This window comes from Eretmochelys imbricata, chromosome 3 (genome assembly GCF_965152235.1).
Source record: "Eretmochelys imbricata isolate rEreImb1 chromosome 3, rEreImb1.hap1, whole genome shotgun sequence".
NCBI lineage: Eukaryota > Metazoa > Chordata > Testudines > Cheloniidae > Eretmochelys > Eretmochelys imbricata.
The window spans coordinates 81512040-81533312 of record NC_135574.1 but is presented as its reverse complement, the minus strand read 5'-3'; the positions used below and the strand labels follow the sequence as shown (position 1 = coordinate 81533312).

The 21273-nt window shown below is 40.0% G+C and overlaps 1 protein-coding gene across 5 annotated transcripts in view; it reads left to right on the top strand.

Annotated features, from left to right (window-relative positions):
* ATG5 (autophagy related 5) overlaps positions 1 to 21273 on the top strand; it is a 117632-nt gene that overhangs the window by 56628 nt on the left and 39731 nt on the right. The gene's annotated exons all lie outside the window — the stretch shown is intronic.

The window sequence follows — 21273 nt, the reverse complement described above, 5'->3', positions numbered from 1 at the left end:
ATTTTTCACACCCCTGAGCTATGTAATTACAGTAGAACACCAGAGTTATGAACTGACCAGTCAACCCCACACCTCATTTGGAACCAGAATTATGCAATCAGGCAGCATTAAAGATGACCAAAAAAAAAAAAAAAAGGCAAATACAGTACCATGGTAAATGTAAACTTTAAAAAAAAAAAAAAAAAAAAGGGAAAGCAACATTTTTCTTCTGCATAGTAAAGTTCCAAAGCTGTATTAAGTCAATATTCAGTTGTAAACTTTTTTGAAAAAAAAACATAATGTTTTGTTCAGAGTTACAAACAGCCTCCATTCTCGAGGTGTTCGTAACTCTAAGGTTCTACTGTATAGCAATGTTAGTTTGTAAGACTTAGGGTATGTTTACACTACAAAATTTAAGTCAACCTAAGTTACATTGACATACAACCATCTAAGTAATTCAATTGGTCCTTGTGTCGGTGGTGCATGTCCTCACCAGGAGTGCTTGCACTGGTTTAACTGTCAGTGTTGGGCATTGTGGAAACGCTTCTGAAAGACAACAACACTTGATGTAAGCGCCGCAGTGTCTATATTAACACTGCGTCAACCTGACTACATCAGCTTAAGTGCTACGCCTCTCGCAGAGATGAAATTAAGTTGGTGTAGTGGGTAAGTAACATCAGTGGGAGCTACATTTTAGTGTGGATGCTTACCGAGTTAGGTCATTATGAACTGACTTATGTCGACCTAACTGTATAGTGTAGACCAGGGATCAGCCTCTGAGTACCTTTCCCAAACCTGAATAAGAGCTCTCTGTAGCTCAAAAGCTTGTCTCTTTCACTAGCGGAAGTTGGTCTAATAAAAGATATTACCTCACCCACTTTGTCCCTCTTATAGACAAATAAGAAATGATCCCTACTTGAAGAACTTTCTGTAATATCTGCCCTTGAAGGCTCCACTGTACACAAAACAGCCAGAGTTCACCCCCAACTGAAGAGCTTGAGGCAAGCATTTCAGGAGGAACGTTTTCCTCAGCCTCTGGAGAAGCATCTTCTTATTTTCTGTCATTATAGGCCCCATGAGAGAGCAAGTGGGATAGGTATTGTCTTTGAAAAATTACTCACCTTGCTAATTTCACTTAGAACATCTGTTGCTCCTATCTGTTCTAATCATGCTACTTTATTTTGAAAAGACAAGTTTTAACACAATAAAATACTACTTAACTATTCTTATAGCATACTTAGTATGTGAATGTAATGTGTAATATTGAAAAAGGTGCAAATTTAAGTAAGCTCAAAAAGGAATTGAATTAGGTTTTTAGAAATTTTCAGTGATGCATTTTTTATCTCTGTGATATCTGGTAGTATGGAACTGCCCTGCTACTATTGCAGGAGTCAGAAAATTTTTTGTAGCTCATATAGCGAGCAAAGCTTATACTAGTCAAAGCTAAGCTAGTCAATGACATTGGGTCTGCCTCCCAGCTTGTAAAGACAAGAGCAACCCACACTTAGGGCATGTCTACACTTACCTCTGGAGCGATTGATCCAGCAGGGGTCAATTTATCACGTCTAGTGAAGATGCGATAAATCGATCGCCGAGTGCTCTCCCGTCAACTCTGGTACTCCACCGGAGCTAGAAGCGTAGGCTGAGTCAACGGGGCAGCAGTCGACCTACTGCAGTGAAGACACCGCGGTAAGTAGGTCTAAGTACGTTGACTTCAGCTACGTTATTCACGTAGCTGAAGTTGCATAACTTAGATTGATCCCCTCTCTGTCCCCACCAGCATAGACGAGGCCTCAGATTGTTGCACACTAAAAAGTAGCAGAGAGTAGTTCTTTGTTAAAGTGTAAAATTGTAAATCGTGGTGGCTGATTCAGAATTAAAAGTTCCTCCTTTTGCAGACTATGCAAAAATTGTTTAAAGACTGTCTATATACTCTAGTCAGTCTGTTTTATAAACCCCTTCATGTTAAATTACACATTTACCTATCAGAGAGGTAGCTGTGTTAGTCTGGATCTGTAAAAGCGGCAAAGAGTCCTGTGGCACCTTATAGACTAACAGACATATTGGAGCATAAGCTTTTGTGGGTGAATACCCACTTCGTCGGAACGACTATACTGAGACAGAGCAATAGTCCATCTAGCCCAGTATCTTTTCTTCTAACAGTGACCAATGACAGGTGCTTCACAGGGAATGAACAGAACAGGCCATCATCGAGTGATCGGTCCCTTTTCATAAAACAAAATGTAAAATGAGTTTGTCCATTTTCTGCTGTTTGCATTGTATGATGATTAATAAATTGAAAAGCAGGTTGGAGAATGTATGGGATATTAATCCAGTACTTCTAAACTTAATGAATGACTAATTGGGTAAATTAGTTGCTTTTTATTTTTAGTTCCAGAAATGTTGGTTTATAGAATGTTTAGACTAGATTTAGAGACCATAGCTACATTTAGGGATCATCAGAATCTTTGAGAATTCTCCTTATCTCCATTCCTCAACTCCAAACCTATCTGCAATATCTATGTTTATTTCTAATGTAAGAATATGATTAGTCTCTTTATTTTTGCCCAAGAGTTTTCTTTTAGCAGAATGTTAAGATTCTGTAGAAAAGTCATGGAATTCTTTAATTTTTCTTTCCTCTGTGCCTTCTGCTTTCTTATGGCATGAACTTTGGTGTTATGTTTTGAGTTGAGTTTAAGGCACTGTTGTATACTCATCCAAAATTCAGTTAGAAGAGAATCAGTCAATCATGCTATTTTGATGGTCTGTCTTCATAAATTACATCCAAAATGTATCCTGCAAATGATTAAAGGTGTTGAAGTTTTCTACCAGTCACTATAAAAAGGAGATCTGTTAATGTTGAATATATCAGTATTACTTTATACTGGATCTAAATGCTTTATTAACATTTCTAAAGAAGTTTACAATTGTTTTGTAGTAACTTTGTGTTTAGATTTAATTAAGACAAATTTACTGTCATAGTGAAACTTTAAAGATTGAGAACGGAAGTCACAGTTATTTTGTGAGCGCTATCAGAAATTGTAACAGATGGTAAGCTCTGTATGTGTGCATCACAACCTATAGATGCAATTTTCTCTTAGCATCGTCTTTGGTCACTGACTAATTTGTTTACTGCTCGGTGCTAAGAAATGTTTTTGCAGCAACAGAAATGGACTCATTAAGTGGAGATAGTGCTGATTAAATAATGTAGGGATCCCATACCCTGTGTAAAATCAATTTTTATATCTTTACATGTAAAGCCCATATTGGCAGTGCAAACAGCCCTTAATTTCTCTTCACAGAGACATATGTAGAATGTTTCAGGTTGAATGACAAATTCTGTAGTTTTAGATCTGGAAAGTTGAGCAATGAGGCCTAATCCTGCCTTGTTTGTTGAAACAGTGAGGAGTGGAAATGCAGTTCATTGTGTCCTCTGCCACAAAGGATCATGTAGCTAGGACAAGATTCCTTGCAGAGGGGTGGGGCACAATACTATGTGTTGCATTATGCTGCTTCACATTGCAGGGATAATGTGCACAGCCACAATCTGTCAATTAGTACTAGCTGCTGATGGCAATATATGTATTTATTGGATTGGGTGAACCAGATGATATTGGGTGGGATTTTCAAAACCCAAACTATTCAAAACTGCTCACATTGAATTCACACCAGCATGACCTTAACTGTGCTCTTCTGGAGCTGGCGGTACTCATTGAGCATTACCTAAATATACTGTAGTTGCATGTACTGTTGGGTATAGTTGAACTGAATGGTGGAGAGATTAATTGGAGTAGGTTGGTAGAGCTGTGATAGTGATATGAGATCTGAGCCCCCTGATCGGTGTGATCAGAGGAAAGAGGTGCATGTCTACCTTGAGGGATCCAAGATACATTATTTCAGCACTAAGTTGTGGAAGTTGTGTCGGTAGCAGGGTACAGGGGTCATCTAACCGTGGGGATTGTCAGCAGTGAGGTGGGATATGAGAGCAGTCTGTGGTTTTAATGATGGGTAAGTGAAAGTATAATGTTAGATGGAATCCAGTAATCAGGACTGACGGTGTTGTAAAATGAGAGTAAAGGAAGTTGTAAAATACGTACAAAGTTGTTTCTGGGGAGTAAGCTCAGTGTTTGAGTACAGAACAGTTCAGGTAGCTCCTAGTCAGTACAGCTCACCTAAAAACAAGTTTTGCCTTGGCTAAGAGAAGATATTAGACTTTGTGCTGCAGTTGTCATGTGTCTCTGTTCTCTGAGCGTGCATTGTCTGGAAAGGCAGAAATGAGTATGTGCGCTATGCGCATGATTGGGTCCCCCTCAAAGAGGGCAACATTAAAGCTCTATCGGCATGTACCTTAACTCTGTTTCCTAGTTTTCAGTGGCTTGCGTTTTTGCTGAACTTGATGTTCAGAAAAGACATGAGATACTTCTGGGCAACTTTAACTCTGCCTTAACAAAGGTTTTGTCAGTGAATTTCCTAGTTTCTTTTAACAGACAAAGAAATCTTTATAATAGGAATAATTGGTCATTTAGGCAGCTGTAGTTGTCACCTAGGCTTGCAGTCGATATGCTACTGTAGCTAAGTAATAACAAAGTGTATGTGTGCATTGTGATAAAATACCTGCATTATCAAGTCTCAGAGCCAGAGTCAGCTGACTTGGGCTGTGGGGCTAAAAACAGAAGTGTAGATGTTTGGACTTGGGCTGAAGCTTAGGCTCTGAGATCCTCCCCCTTGTGAAGTCTCAGAGCCCAAGCTCCAGTCGAGCCTGAATGTCTCTGCTGCAATTTTATAGCCCTGAGTCCGCTGACTGGACCAGCCGTGAACATGCTGCAGGTTTTTTATTGCAGTGTAGACGTTCCCAGAAAAACCTTGCTCTTATGTAGCGTTTTTCATCAATAGATCTTAGAGAACTTAACATCATTATTCCCATTTTACAGTGAGGTAAAATGACTTGCCCAAAGTCACCCAGCAGGTGAATGGCAGAACCAGGAATAGCTGCTATGCAGTTGTCTCTCCACAATGCTGCACAGTTGCTATGTGATTCCTAAGAGCTCCTACCCTGCCCTGTTCATTTTGTTGTAATGCAGTAGGGATAACAGTTCTAGTGCATTGTGATCGAGAGGGCTGGTGAGAGAAATCACAGACATGGCGTGTGTCCCAAAAGCTTGACAGGTTTTTTTTTTTTTCAACATGGCGCTTACAATTACTTTAAGTGTGTGAGAGAAGAGTGTCTCTTTCTCCACCCCCACCATTCCCCACAACGTATAACCCCCCTAACAGCATTTCCAGATCACTTTCCCCTTCCTGTCCCATTAAGCCATTATTTAGCACTGTAGAAGACATTAACGTATGATAAGTTGCTCTTTGCTGTCACTTTCTGCCTGCTGCTGTATACACATATCCAAGGCAGCAGCCTAGTGCGCACTTTCTTGATTATGTAGGCTACGATACACACTGGACTGGGTCTCTCATACCTAATACACCCCGATAGCTGGGCCCCCATCTCTGCTTCCATCAGGTTTCCCAGTCTTGTCCCAAGCCTGACTGCCTCCCCCTTTCCAAGCTGCCCTCTCCCGCACACACAGTATCCAGCCCTCCGCCGCACACGGGGTGATGCTTACCTTCAGTTCTTGGATGTCAGACTTTAAATTTGTGTTACCTTTGTCCCCACTCCATTCCCCAGATTTTGGCACACATGGGAGAATCAGAAACCCATAGATGGACAAGGGCCCCTCAGATCCTGGCACACATAGGGAAGGCAGGAGAGGGTCTCAGACACTCCCAGAAAGTAAAGGCCCCCAATCTTTGCTCATATGAGAGAAGGCAGGGAGAGGGCTCAGATACCCCTATGGGAGTAGGGTCCCCCAGTTCCCAGAAAACCCACAAAGACTTGGGAGAGGGACTCAGATGTTCTCCACAGGGCTGGGAGCTCATATCCTGGCTTACATGGAGGGGACAGGTAAGGCAGACTCCTCTGGAGTGACATGGGTCCCAAGATTGCAACACCCACACAGGGGGTAGGGAGAGGGCTTCAGACCCTCCCCCAGATCCTGGTGTATACAGAATGTAGGGCTGACAGACACCCCTTCCCCTATTTTCCACACTTCCCCTTGCCACCCCCCCATCCCTTCATTCCTCCTGACCTGAGTCCCTACCACCGATCCCCATTTATCCCCCTTTCCATAAACCATCTTCCCATGCCTCAGCCGCAAACCCCTTCCCTGTTCTTCCCCAGAGCCCCACCCTTTGATACTCCTCCCTTCTCAGCAAATATTTCATGTGTAACTTATTTTCTTTTCAAATATAGCTTGAGCACCTTCTGAATTATTTGCTGTATTAAGTTAGGCATTGAACCCTACGTATTGTGGAATTGTCTTTTTAAGGAGTCAGTTCTGGGGCAAATGTTGGCAGTTATGTAATGGAGGGTTGCAGACAGCTGGTAGCATACAGAGAGCCACAGGGCCTGTGTGGATGTCTGTGGCCTCAGATGTGTCTTTTGAGAGCCACAGGGATTCTAGGACCAGTCCCCTTTCTGTTCTGTGAGGGGGAAACTCCTCTTCTTCTCTTCACCACAAATAACCTTGAGGAAACTCTGCAAAGGGAACCGCATAGATTCCTGTATGTGAGTTTTTTCATCTAAGGGAATGAGCTGGATCATAATAAAAATACAATAGATGAAAATCAGTCCTAACAGTGCTCAAACTGTATCCCTGGGGAAAGTTGTTAAAGAAACAGAAAATAAAATAATATTCAAATGCACTTTTCAGTAAAGGATTGGTATTTTCACAATTGAAAAGCTGTTTCTTTTGCAAAGCATATCTATTAAAATACATTTTTAAAGAAGAATATGAATCAGACCTCATGTGGGATCCAAATTTAATGGTGTGTGGGAGCAAGACAAGGCAAAAATAAACACTTGGTAACTCAGAACTAAACTAACCACAGGTCATTTTAAGTATTTCTTCAGCACGTCTTCTAAATGTACTAACTAGAGCAGAGTTATAATCCTATTATTTTCCACAGCCCACTGAAAACAGAATAAAGTTATAAAGTCAAAGCAGCAAAATCATAATTAACTGATCAGTGGAATGGGCAATCTTAAGTTGGTGAACCAAAAAGACTTTGGGAGTTCGATTATACTACTTCTAATTATCCAAACCATTTCGTAAAGAACTATTTAAATGTAGGTTGCTACACTTTCAGTTGCCAGTTACACCAAAACTAAATCTCATTATCTTCTAATAGATAATCATGGAATCATAGAATATCAGGGTTGGAAGGGACCTCAGGAAGTCATCTAGTCCAACCCCTTGCTCAAAGCAGGACCAATCCCCAACTAAATCATGCCAGCCAGGGCCTTGTCAAGCCTGACCTTAAAAATATCTAAGGAAGGAGATTCCACCACCTCCCTAGGTAACCCATTCCAGTGTTTCACCACCCTCCTAGTGAAAAAGTTTTTCCTGATATCCAACCTAAACCTCCCCCACTGCAACTTGAGACCATTCCTCCTTGTTCTGTCATCTGCTACCTCTGAGAACAGTCTAGATCCATCCTCTTTGGAACCCCCTTTCAGGTAGTTGAAAGCAGCTATCAAATCCCCCCTCATTCTTCTCCTCCGCAGACTAAACAATCCCAGTTCCCTCAGCCTCTCCTCATAAGTCATGTGTTCCAGTCCCCTAATCATTTTTGTTGCCCTCCGCTGGACTCTTTACAATTTTTCTACATCCTCCTCGTAGTGTGGAGCCCAAAACTGGACACAGTAGTCCAGATGAGGCCTCACCAATGTCGAATAGAGGGGAACGATCACGTCCCTCGATCTGCTGGCAAGCCCCTCCGTATACATCCCAAAATGCCATTGGCCTTCTTGGCAACAAGGGCACACTGTTGACTCATATCCAGCTTCTCGTCCACTGTAACCCCTAGGTCCTTTTCCGCAGAACTGCTGCCGAGCCATTCGGTCCCTAGTCTGTAGCGGTGCATTGGATTCTTCCGTCCTAAGTGCAGAACTCTGCACTTGTCCTTGTTGAACCTCATCAGATTTCTTTTGGCCAAATCCTCTAATTTGTCTAGGTCCCTCTGTATCCTATCCCTACCCACCAGTGTATCTACCACTCCTCCCAGCTTAGTGTCATCTGCAAACTTGCTGAGGGTGCAATCCACACCATCCTCCAGATCATTTATGAAGATATTGAACAAAACCGGCCTGAGGACCGACCCTTGGGGCACTCCACTTGATACCAGCTGCCAACTAGACATGGAGCCATTGATCACTACCCGTTGAGCCCGACGATCTAGCCAGCTTTCTATCCACCTTATTGTCCATCTTATATTGCTGAAATAGAGGTGCTTTCTCCCTTTTACTTCTCCTTAATAAATTTGGAGGTGAAGGAGTATTAATGTCTCCAATACTGTTATGTATCTAAACACACTGCTTTACCTGTACAAATGCTGTAGCCACCCAGAATTATGCATAGATTCTAGGATTTCCTCCCCACCCTTACTTTATAACACCAGTTCCTTCTCCACTTCCTAGTAGTACAGTCCTGGGGAGCAAGATGGACAACAGATAGTTTCCCCAACCACCGACAAAGCCTGCATCTGAGTTGTACGAATGATGCAGTAGATACCCTTTGTCATCCTTTGATATGCAGTATATCTACTAGATGAAGGGGAAAGAATCCTGAATACTTTGAAAGTTTAAATCTTCCTCTTGGTATTACCTAGCTGACAATTGATTTACTATACCTGGTGACTTGTAAATTCTGTAGAGAGAAATATTTTTTCTTTAGAACAAGAAATTGTATATTATGGAAGAACTGATGAGATATTTACCATAGCTTCACCTGAGTTTTATATATATAATATATTCATTGTATTAATGTTGATGTAAAGTAGACACACAATTTTAATTTACAAATATACCTTCGAGCCCACCGAAATGTAAATATTAATCAAGGAGGGTCTAGACCCACAGCATTGGAGACCACAAATACCTCAAATGTACACTGCATTAGTTGGACATATTTTAGTCAAAAAGTAATAAAGTAGATTTTTCTTGAAACTTTACACAGGTCTGCCAAATTTACTATGTTGTCTGTTTAGCTGTCCTATTAAAGAGTAAATATTTTTACTGTATTATTTAAATGTCTTAATTCATGACTTCATAACAAAAGGGGACAGGGGGAAATCACACTTGCTTTATCACTGATCTTTGAAGAGAAATATTAAATGTGATGGTCAGTGACCTGAAGAGGGCAACACAACACAAGTTTCTGTATTTACTGTGGTACTGTACAAATTGCTATTTTTTTAAACTATCCATAAATCATTGTGTAACTTTTTTCTTACAATGCAATTTCACAAAATGGCTTTTTAATGTAAGTTAAACTTAGTCCCTGAATATATTCACGCTTTTTAGAAAGAATAAAGTAGCATTTCGATGTGACAGAAAATATGGTTAGTTTGTCTAAGGAACTGAAAGTTTACAGAAAGTCAGCTAGGAATTTAAGTGGCCTAAAGGAAAATTGGACTATCCCTCTGGTCCGAAGTAAAAGTGAGAAGGCTTTTTTATTATTACAGTTGTGCTAATTTGTCATAAGCTTTCTCAGAACTACACTCAGCGACTTACTCTGAATAGCCATAGGCAATAGCAATGAATATGAATAAGTAACATTTTAGAAGTATGAGTATTCTGCATCAGAACTTAACCTCATATTGTGTGTGTTTTAGAGATAAGGAAAAATAGCATGCTTCAGAGGGTTACCTTTTTTCTAAAATCTACTGTTCCATTTTAAAAATTAGGTGAAGAGAATTGTTTGTGTATTGGGGGGATTCTTAAATTACTAGCTGAGTCAGTACTGTGTATATAAATAGATTACAGTTCAGTTTGGTACCTATAGTATTTACTTTTCATAGCTCTGATATAAGAACAAATTAAAAGTTAGTGTCCTTTTAATTTTACTATTTTAATATACTGCAGTACACAGCAGCTTAGTTGAGATTCAGTATCAATCAAAATGCCTACAATATATGTGTGGCTTATGAAATGCCTATTTAATATGAACATTTGCTTTTCTTAAGCAAAGGAAGTTGCTGAAGAACTTAGTAGTTTGGAGGAGTTAAGAAGAGAGTTAAGAGGAGAGAAGCTGCAGAAGGAGCAGGAAGGGTCCATGAAACATCAGCATAAACTAACTACGTGTCTTGAACTAGCACAGCCATATCAAAAGTTAGAATGATTTGGTGAAAATGGCTTTTGTTCAGATTCTGCAGTCTGCCCATCTCTATCTTAAGTGATAGGGACCTCAGTTGTACATTGAGAGATGCCTGGCACAGCCAAACACCCATGTGAAGCCCCTTTGATTTCACTGGGGCTCTGTGCAAGCTTAACCCTGTGCCCACAAAGTTCTCAGTGCAGGAGTGAAGCTCTGGATTGGAAAGTAAGTTTTAGATACCACTGGCTATTTTGGGTCTTAGTAAGAAATATCCTGTTTTGGCCGATAAATAGTTTCTCATGTGAAAATCACCTTATTAGTGGTATACTATTTGATATCTTAACTAGCCTGAATTGTATATCTGTGGACTATATACAATGTAATTGGAAGTGTTCCATAATGGAACCATAATCCATAGTTAAACCAATAAGAACTATTTCATTCTAAACTCTATTTTCATCCCATCTGATCTGTTCTCTAATCTATTTAGGGTCTTACAGGGCCTGTCCCTGTGGCATCTAAGTGTCTACCTTTATTATTCTTTTGTTGTGAAAATTGTTATACTATTTTTAAAGTGAGAAGAAACCTGAACAAATTGTGTTTTGAGTTATAATGTAGTTGAATTAAAAACCTGACTTTCTGTGAAATGTACTGTCTTTAGCTATTCATAACTCAAAAATGTCTTAGCTTCTTATGTGCTTAGTTCTTCCTAAATACAGATTTGCAGGCTACTTTTGAGCAAAAATTGGTACCCTTCGGTGTGGATTTTTATATAAAACTTAAACCTAAGTAGTAAATCAAATTAAAGATAGCAACTTTGAACTGTCTGGTGCCAATATCTCTGGCAACAAACTGAATCTATGTAAATGAGTATGCAGCAGACCTAAATTTAGAACCTCAGATTTTAACCAGTGTCTTTATTCACTACACAAAACTCTTAGCATTTAACTGTTCAGTTTTAAAAATCAGAAAATTCCAAGTTTCCCACAATAACTTTGACCATCCCTTCAAAGGGATGCATTACAGTATAGTAATGAGTCAAATAAGGGCATAACTGCCTTAATACTTAAACTAAGTGAGAACATTGTAGGTCACTTAAAAATTGGGTCATATTGGGTCACTTAAAAATAATTCTATAGGCTGATTATTTTCCTATATGCATTTTACTCAGCTTGTACAACACACATTGACCTGTCTGTTCCATTTATATTCAGTTCCATTTGACATCTCATTACAAAATGAGAATTAAAAGATTTTCTTTTCCAGCTGGAACTTTCAAACCAACTCTGATTTCTTGTTATGACCATACTCCTTTGTAGTTAGGTCACCCATACCTTATGTTCATAGCAAGAAACTATTCTCCTGGAGCAAGGGGGAAGTAGGAATGGAATTGTTAGATGGGTGGGTCTCTAGCACAATTCCTTCTGGGATTATTTCTGGGGTGGTGCAGTTTATGCACTACCCCTTGTTTGGGGCTATGGCAAAAGGCAGTCTAGTTCATAATGAAAATTTTAAAATCATCTTTGATAATTCCCTCTGCATAGTAAATCTGTGAATCTTAGTTTAATTTCACATTTTTAAAGCTGCCTAGTTATACATTTACCCAATATGTCAGAATATTTTGCTTAATTTTCAGTTTTAATTTCCTTTTTTTAGATTGAAATAAAAAAGATTCATGTTAAATTTGTGAAGCAAACTGAAAAGTCAGGATAGGCAAAGGTGTACACTGTTCTGAGTCTGTTGGAAAAGACCAATAAATATTTTCAGGCAGTCTGAAAATAAATTTGTGTACATGGAACAAACCAAAAAAAAAAAAAAAAAAAAAGGGAATGACAACATAGTCTAGGAATATGGTCTGAATTAACAAGTGTAAGAAATGTCTGAAAGTATTCTAATATTAAACTGCAGGAATTTAGTTGAAGTTCTTAGCTGGCTAATTCCTTGCCACATGTGCAGCTGATGTGGGTTGGATATATTGCTGAGTATACATTTTTCAAAATTTTAATTCGTTTGGCTAAATATCTAGCTATTTGTTTCTTGTTATATTTACAATATGCTGACCCTTAAAAATGTTCCTTATATATTCCTTATATATTCATTTTAGGAAAGAAGCAGTTTAGTTTTGGAAAAGGAAATGGGATGATAGATGGTCCATTCACCATTAGATGGTTGTTGGAAAAGAAGCTGGAGGGAAACATCAAGCATGGATGGGCTTTCCTCAGTTTGGAGAAGGCATTTGAGAAAGTACCTAGGCTTGTGCCTCTGCTACAGTTCTGTGGGGTACAGGAGGACCATGTCCAGGTGGTGATGGGTTTGTCTGACAAAAGTGCGGATGATTTTTGGTTGTAATGTAGGGTTTTGAAAGGAAGGTTGGGCACCACTGGCAATCAGCACTTAGCCCATTACTGTTCATAATTGTGATGGACTTCATAAGTAAGCAAATCCAAATGGTTTGAAGTTGATCTATGCAGACAATACTGTGCTAATGGCCAGTAGTGAGTACTATTTGGTTCAGACAATTGATTCTTGAACAGGATATTAACAAGCGGTGGCCACAAAATTAGTAAAGAGGAGACTGAAGTCATGTGGGTGACTCAAGTAGACCCAAGACAAATGGAATATCAACATTGAGAGCCAGCACCTAAATCATCTTTCTGCATTTAAATACCTTGGGGCTGGTTAGTGGCCAATGGAGAAACCAACAGAGAATTGTGAGCAAGGCTGCTGAGCACATGGGAAGTCTGGTACAAGACAAGTGGAGTGATTTATGATAAACAGATACCCAGACTATTTAAGGGACAACTGTATCAAACCATGATTGACCAGCTGTTCTGTACAGATCAGAGACATGGGCAACCAAAGAGAGGAACTTGAGAAGACTTGAAGCCATTGCAATTGGTTGTCTGAGGGCAGCGAGAGGAGCGACATTGTTGGATCACATGCAGAATGATTGTAACCAAGAGTGAGACCAGCATCCGAGGTATCAGAGAGAAGCTGCAAGAGAGGAGGTTGTGATGATCTGTGCATGTATGAAGGATGGATGAAGGAAATCCTGTTAGGGACGCATTTGAGATTAGAGTTCATCAGCAGAGAGCAAGGAGATGGACAAGAAAACAGAGGATATATTTTGTGTGGGAGGACAGAGTGGATATGGAGTGAGCATTGGACCAGGAAGCCTGGAAAAGACTGAGCTGGTGACCCAACCCCAGCTAGCTGGGAAATGGGAAGGAGAAGAAGAAGAAGACAAGCTCTTCCAGTACCAGCCACCTCAGAGACTGAGAAACACTATCTTTTTCTGTCTCCATCCTGAGTATCCACTTAGTTAGTGACTCCATATATGTGGAGGCGCCCTCCATCTCACACCAACCTTCCTCCCAAAAGCAGCAGATTTGATGAGACAGTTTAGAGCCATGCCAAGACCACCGTGGAACTGACCTCTGGAAAATACCTTGTCCCTTTCAACCCGACGTGGATGGACGTTACAGCCAATAAATGGGTATTGAACATTGTTTCCTATGGCAATTCACTTCCTTATTCCCTACCCTCTCCACTTCTCTGTCTCTCTTCAAGGATCCTTCTGATAACATTTTCAAACAAAAGTGGTCTTGTTACTTTGTGTAGGAGCTGTAGAAGAGGATCCACAGGATTACAGGGGAAGATGTTTCTCCCAATACTTGCATTCTGAAAAAGAAAGGGAGTCTTCATCCTATCCTAGGAGGAGACTGAGGAGACTAAACAAATACATCTGCAGCTGTCTCAGATTTGGGATGGTAATATTTGCCTCCATTGTTCCATCCCTACATGCTCAGAGCTGGTTTGTGGACATCTACTAACAGGACATGTACTTCCACATCACAATCCATTCAACTCTCAGAAAGTACCTCAAGGTGCTGCCATTCAGACTCTCCACAACACCAAGAGTCTTTATAAAATGCTTAGTCATAATGGCAGAGTACTCTAAGGGCAGCAGTGTCTATCTGTATCTTGACTTGCTGATCAGAGGCAGGTCACATCAGGAAGCTCTGAAAGGTGTAATCAGTGCTCTCGCCCCCTGTTTGCCAGGCTGGGCCTCCTGGTGAACTATGAGAGATTCTCTCTCATCCTATTGCAGAAATTGCCTTATAACAGAAGATAAAGTTCATAGGAGCCAGGATAGACTCCAGCATGGCAAGGGCTCACTTACCTCAGGACAGATTTCTCACTCTGGACATTATGGAAAACTGATGTTAACACCCATCAAGAATAGTAGCCTTATGTTTGGCTTTTATCTGCATGTACATTCATGATGCATGTACATACATCAGACTTCTCCTGAGATCCTTGCATCTCTGACTCAGATCAGTCTATTTCCCTGCAAAGCATGAGATGAGTAAGTTGCATCCCAAGTACTCCTGGCACTAATCTGATATCAGCTGCTGCTTAACAGTGTGTAGAAAGGGGTGTCAATTGTGTCTACATCACCATCCCAGAGCATTAGTTATGAACACATCTAGCAAGGTTGGGAAGCCCACCTGCAAATACAAGGGACTTGAACCCTGGAAGAAATGAAACTACACAAACTTTTTAGAGGTCAGAGCCATCAGACTGGCGTGCATGGTATTCTTCCTGGCCCTGTTACACTCAGGAATGCAGATAGTAGGAGACAATACATGTGCAATGTACTACATGAACAAGGGAGAGGGCACTCTTCATCCCTTCTCCTCCTCCTCCCCTCAAGAAAGCGATCAGGCTATGGAAGTGGTGTTCCTTCCATCCCAACAGTCCTGCACCTTTCAGAAGATGAAGTCAGCCTGATGGACTTTCTAAGCAGGCAATCCATCATCAGCCATGAGTGTTGATTGCTGAAATCCATCACTAACTTGATATTCCACCAGTGGAGAAACTCAGTCATAGACCTGTTCATCACCCAGGACACACCAAGTGTCCAAACTTCTGTGCAAGAGGAGGAGGCAGCATGAGCCCAGCGTCTTTACTGGACGCTTTCCTTCTACAGTGCCTTCCTTCTTTATGCCTTTCTATCGTTTTCACGAATTCCCAGACAATAGCTAAAGCCAGATGAGATCAGGCGAGATTCATCCTCATAGCTCCCTGTTGGGCTTGTTTTAGATGTCCATGCACCCATGAATCAGGATTCCAGGCTGCCTGGACCTGGTGTCACAAGATCAGGTCTAAATATTGCATCCAGATCCAAAGTTGTTGCAACTGACAGTCTGGATGTTGGCTGGCTGAGCACCATGGAGATGCAAGAGGTAGGTGGTGGACAGTACACTGGGCATCAAAGATGACTCCTCACATCCAGACTATGTCTACATCTTGTAAATTCTTTCTGCATAACATCTCTGTGGTACAGTCTTTCCTATCCATTCATAGAGTTAAAACTTCTGTACAGGAACTCATCTTCTCATGTTTTGATTACTGAACAACCTCTTCTCTGACTTTGATAAATGCAATGTTGTCTCATTCAGCATGCTGCTGCAAAGGTCAACTTCATAGCCCATCACTTTGATGCTATTCTTTGGTAGAGGCTTGGTAGATGCTATTCTTTGGTAGAGACTGCATGCCTGCTTTGGTAGGGCTGTCCTACAGTCATTGTTTAAGCAGGAGTGCTAGTACCAATCTTCAAACAAAACAATAACTGCTTGTTAGTCATCAAGAGTTTAATCCATGTGGAAAATCTCTCAAAGAACAAAGAAAGGTAACTTACCTTACAGCAACTGTGATTCTTAGAGATGTGTTGTCCACATGGATTCGACAACCTGACCTCCTTCCCTGCTATTACAAGATTCTGTAATATTGAAAGGAGCTGAGGGATGATTGAACCCATCCTGTTCTTTGTGCCTTCAGGTGTGTTCGGGATGCGGAGGTATACAGGGACACTATTCCCAAAATAATTTGATCTTATGTTCATGGGGTGCATGCTCACGTAGCATGAAATCCATACCGACAACACATCTCCAAGAACCACAGTTATTGTAAAGTAACAGTTCTTTCTTAAGATAATGTAATTAGATCAACATATTAAACTTTGAGCCACCTCAGTTTAGTAAAGTGTATTTTCTGAGTAGGCATATGTCCTATTCCAAACACTAGAACACATGCTATTAGTTTAGCTTTCAAATGTTTTTCATGGATGTAATAACAATTGGCTTTATTGCTCTTCTGAAAAGATTTTTCTAAAATAAGTCTGGGAGGCATCCTGCCAATTTGAATAAACGATATGAAAGTCTGATATTTCGGGTAGTTTCTTTTTTATGGGAGGTTAACAAGAAAGAATCATCATAAGCCATCTGTGTGGGAGAGCCAGTCTAAATAGTTGCCATGTTTCTTTATAGGTTTGTAATAGAGTAATGTTAGGTGGTGGTTGTTAAATCGTGTAGATCAGGGAAGAATCACAGTTGTTCCATAGAACATATCCTGTCCAATGTGAGGATGGGTTGAGTTGTTGCCCACATGGGATTAGGAAAATTGTCCTTAACCATTTGTGACCAAAAACTATTATTGTCTAGACACAACTGTAATAAGCCTTACTACATTATATATATATATAAATGTAAAAAAATCCTAAATTCATTCCAGATGTGTATGTAATTCTAATGACTGCCTTAATTTAACTATAGTCTCAGTTGACACTAGTGGTCTTTAGCTTAATATCACTTTACTTTGTTACACCTGTAGACGTAATGATAAAATTTGCCAAATAACAGACCCTGGCAACTAGAAGCTTCTGCCAAGGGCCTACTGCATGTGTATTTGTTTCAGCTTTTTAAAATAGTAAATATTAATTTTTAAAGAACTAAAGAGCTTCAAACTTGCATAGAACTCGTGAAAGTTAATACTTTAATGTATAATCCTTAACTTTTACCTTAATGAGGCTATATGCAAGTTAAGGTCTTTCAAGTCTAAATAATGACAAGTCTGATTATTTTCAAACTTTATCTGCATATTGTAAGTAACTATAGAATATAATTGGGAGTAGCTGATGCATATTCATCTGTAATAGAAAAATAATGATTCATTGAGCAAGTTTACCTTTTCTAAATTTTATTACAAAGCATTTTTTAACAGCTTCCATTATAACTTTTTATAATTTCACATGAACACGTGATCTCCAGAGTAGGAAACCCTGAATGTGCCATAATTTTGGAAGATGTAACTTAAGTGCACAGTTACCATGATTGTATTCAAATCAGATATACAAACAAATGGTCACAGGGGCATCTCTAGAATTTGATCTAGCAAAGCACTTAAGCATGTGCTTAACTTGAAATGTGTATGACTATTATCAATACTGCTTAAATGTCCTAGGGTGTGTCCTATTAATTTTTTTGTTTATAAAATTCTTCTATTCGTAATACGTCAAGGCACTTGTACAAAAATTAAAAAGAAAGGGAGTACTTCTGGCACCTTAGAGACTAACAGATTTATTTGACCATAAGCTTTCGTGAGCTACAGCTCACTTCATTGGATGCATTCAGTGGAAAATACAGTGGGGAGATCTATATACACAGAGAACATGAAACAATGGGTGTTACCATACACACTGTAAGGAGAGTTATTATTTAAAATGAGCTAGTACCAGCAGGAGAGCGGGAGGGTTGGGGGGACAAAACCTTTTGTAGTGATGATCAAGGTGGGCCATTTCCAACAGTTGACAAGAACGTCTGAGGAACGGGGGATAAACATAGGGAAATAGTTTTACTTTGTGTAATGACCCATCCACTCCCAGTCTCTATTCAAGCCTAAGTTAATTGTATCCAGTTTGCAAATTAATTCCAATTCAGCAGTCCCTTGTTGGAGTCTGTTTTTGAAGTTTTTTTGTTGAAGAATTGTCACTGTTAGGTCTCTAATCGAATGACCAGAGAGATTGAAGTGTTCTCCGACTGGTTTTTGAATGTTATAATTCTTGACGTCTGATTTGTGTCCATTTATTCTTTTACGTAGAGACTGTCCAGTTTGACCAATGTACATGGCAGAGGGGCATTGCTGGCACATGATGGCATATATCACATTGGTGGATGTGCAGGTGAACGAGCCTCTGATAGTGTGGCTGATGTTATTAGGCCCTATGATGGTGTCCTCTGTATAGATATATGGACGCAGCTGGCAATGGGCTTTGTTACAAGGATAAGTTCCTGGGTTAGTGGTTCTGTTGTGTGGTGTGTGGTTGCTGGTGAGTATTTGCTTCAGGCTGGGGGACTGTCTGTAAGCAAGGACTGGCCTGTCTCCCAAGATCTGTGAGAGTGATGGGTCATCCTTCAGGATAGGTTGTAGATCCTTGATGATGCGTTGGAGAGGTTTTAGTTGGGGGCTGAAGGTGATGGCTAGTGGCGTTCTGTTATTTTCTTTTTTAGGCCTGTCCTGTAGTACGTGACTTCTGGGTACTCTTCTAGCTCTGTCAGTCTGTTTCTTCACTTCCGCAGGTGGGTATTGTAGTTGTAAGATTGCTTGATAGAGATCTTGTAGGTGTTTGTCTGAGGGGTTGGAGCAAACGTGGTTATATCTTAGAGCTTGGCTGTAGACAATGGATCGTGTGGTGTGATCTGGGTGAAAGCTGGAGGCATGTAGGTAGGAATAGCGGTCAGTAGGTTTCCGGTATAGGGTGGTGTTTATGTGACCATCGCTTATTAGCACCATAGTGTCCAGGAAGTGGATCTCTTGTGTGGACTAGTCCAGGCTGAGGTTGATGGTTGGATGGAAATGTTGAAGTCATGCAATTAAGACAATGTGGAACATATACTTCACATTAGTTATCGACATAAAGTGGCTAACTGCACAATTAAACTAAAGCTTTATCTTCATTGTTTAACTGCTGAAGTTCTGATACAGCTGCTAGATAAATTGAAAATGTTTGTTATAGTACAGTAAATACTGTAAGAAAATACGATAATTTTTTATAGTGATTGAAAATACATAATTTATTAAAAATATATTGAAAAAAATCATGTGTTTAGTTCTTTATTTGACTTCATTGCAAATCAAATAAATCTGTCCCATCCTGCCAGTGAGTCAGTTTTTCTGGTAACTTCTATATACGTGTGCTGAGCATGTTTATACTCCTTCCTTTCACTGCATAGTTTTAGTTACAGAATGGAGATGTAAAACCATTATTTAGTTCTTGTTTCAAAGAATTCTATGACTAGCTCTATTATCTAGTATGGTAAACCTGGCACTCTGAAACATGATGTTACACTGCAACTTGACAGCATGACAGAAAGTTTACAAAAGCAGTATTTAGCAGAATAAGATAAAGAATAATTTAGCAGTAGCATTCATAAAACCATGTTGATTTGCACGAATATCATTTCCTCCTTTAATTCTTTCTTTATTAATTGAGTCCTATATCAGCCGCTCTATTATCAATGTCAGGCTGACAGGCCTTTAATTATGCGGTTCATCCTGTTTACCCTTTTCAAAAATTGGCACATCAGCTTTCTTCCAGTTGAACTTTCCCAGTGCTCCAAGACATATTGAAAATCAACATTAACTGTCTAGCAAACTCCACAGACAGCTATTGTAAAACTCTTGGTTGCAAGTTAACTGTACCTGCTGTTTTAAAAATGTCCAACTTCATTAGTTTTTGTTTAACATCCTGCAGAGATACTAATGGAATGTAAAGAGTGTTATGACAATTTGATGAGATGATATCATCTGTGTTTCCCAAATACAGAACAGAAATATTTATTGAACACTTCTGCCTTTTCTGTATTATTATTGATAATTCTTGCATTTCCATCTAGTAATGGACCAGTACTGTTGTCAGGATTCTTTTTGTTCTTAAAAAACTTTAAACCCCCCCCCCCCCTTTTTTTTTTCCTTTCCCCACCCCCTTAACTCCGCTGGCCATAGATTTCTCCTTTTGTCCATTTGCTTCCTTTATCAATTTTCTACAATTCTTAACTAATATTAATTACTATCAACTCCCTCTTTCTTCCAGTTATGTTTTTTTAATTTCATATAGCTTCCTTCGCTTCCCTTCTAAACCAGGCCAGTTTTTTAACCAGCATGGCCTTCTTCTTCAGTAGTGGGATTGTGGCTTTTTTTGAGCATCTAGTAAGGTGTTCTCAAATTATTCCCGATTGTCATTCACATTTTTCTGATTAAATTGTTCTTCCCAGCTGATTTGGCTCGTAATTGTTTTCAGCTTTGTGAAACTGGCCCTGTTAAAGCACCAAGTATATGTATATATGTAAATCTATCTATATTTTACTGGTCTAGACTTCATTCTGCTTGCTTGCTGTAAGTGAAATCAAGTCATGATCACTTGTACCTATGCTGCAATTAATTTTTAGTTCTGTAATTAGCTGCTTCTTCAGCTATCCCTCGATACGAGGATGCTGTCTGCCAAAGGGGTTCATTGGTGGTTTTTTAAGTGGCTGAGGAGCCCAATTCTTGCCCTGCAGATTTTCCCACAGAAGTGACAGGTGTAATTTTGGAGGAGACATAGTTGTTGGCTGGAGTGCTGTGCCCTTTCTTTCCTCCTTTGTTGCTTCTCTGTCTCATGAAGACATCTGTTCTCCTCAAAGTGAGCTGTGGCTTGTTGTATGGTGTGGCGCCACTGTGTTCTTTTCCACACCTGGTCCTCCCAGTTTGTTGGGTTAATGCTCCCTTTTCAAGATGTCCTTTCAGTATGTCTTTGAAATGCTTCTGCTACCTCCGCAAGCCCTTTTTTCCGGACTTAGCTGAGAGAAGAGTACTTGCTTCGGGAGGCGAGTGTCAGGCATACGTACACAGTGGCCAGCCCAGAGGAATTTATATTTCATGACCTGCGATTCTGTACTGTTGATGTTGGCTGCAGAGAGAAGACTGATGTTAATGTGTCAGTCTTCCCAGCTGATCCTGAGGATCCTCCTGAGGCAGCGCTGCTGCTGGAACCCTCCAGCCGCTTGAGCTGTCTCCTGTAGGTTACCCAGAGAAGGGTGGGGATGACAACTGCCTTGTAAACCAAGATCTTGGTACCTGTTTGTAGATCCCTGTCATTGAAGACTCGTTTGAGTAGTCTTCCAAAAGATGTGCTAGCACAGCATATCCTGTATTCAATTTCTGTGTCAATGCTGGCTGTGATGAACAATGCTTTATGTTAGGACTAGGT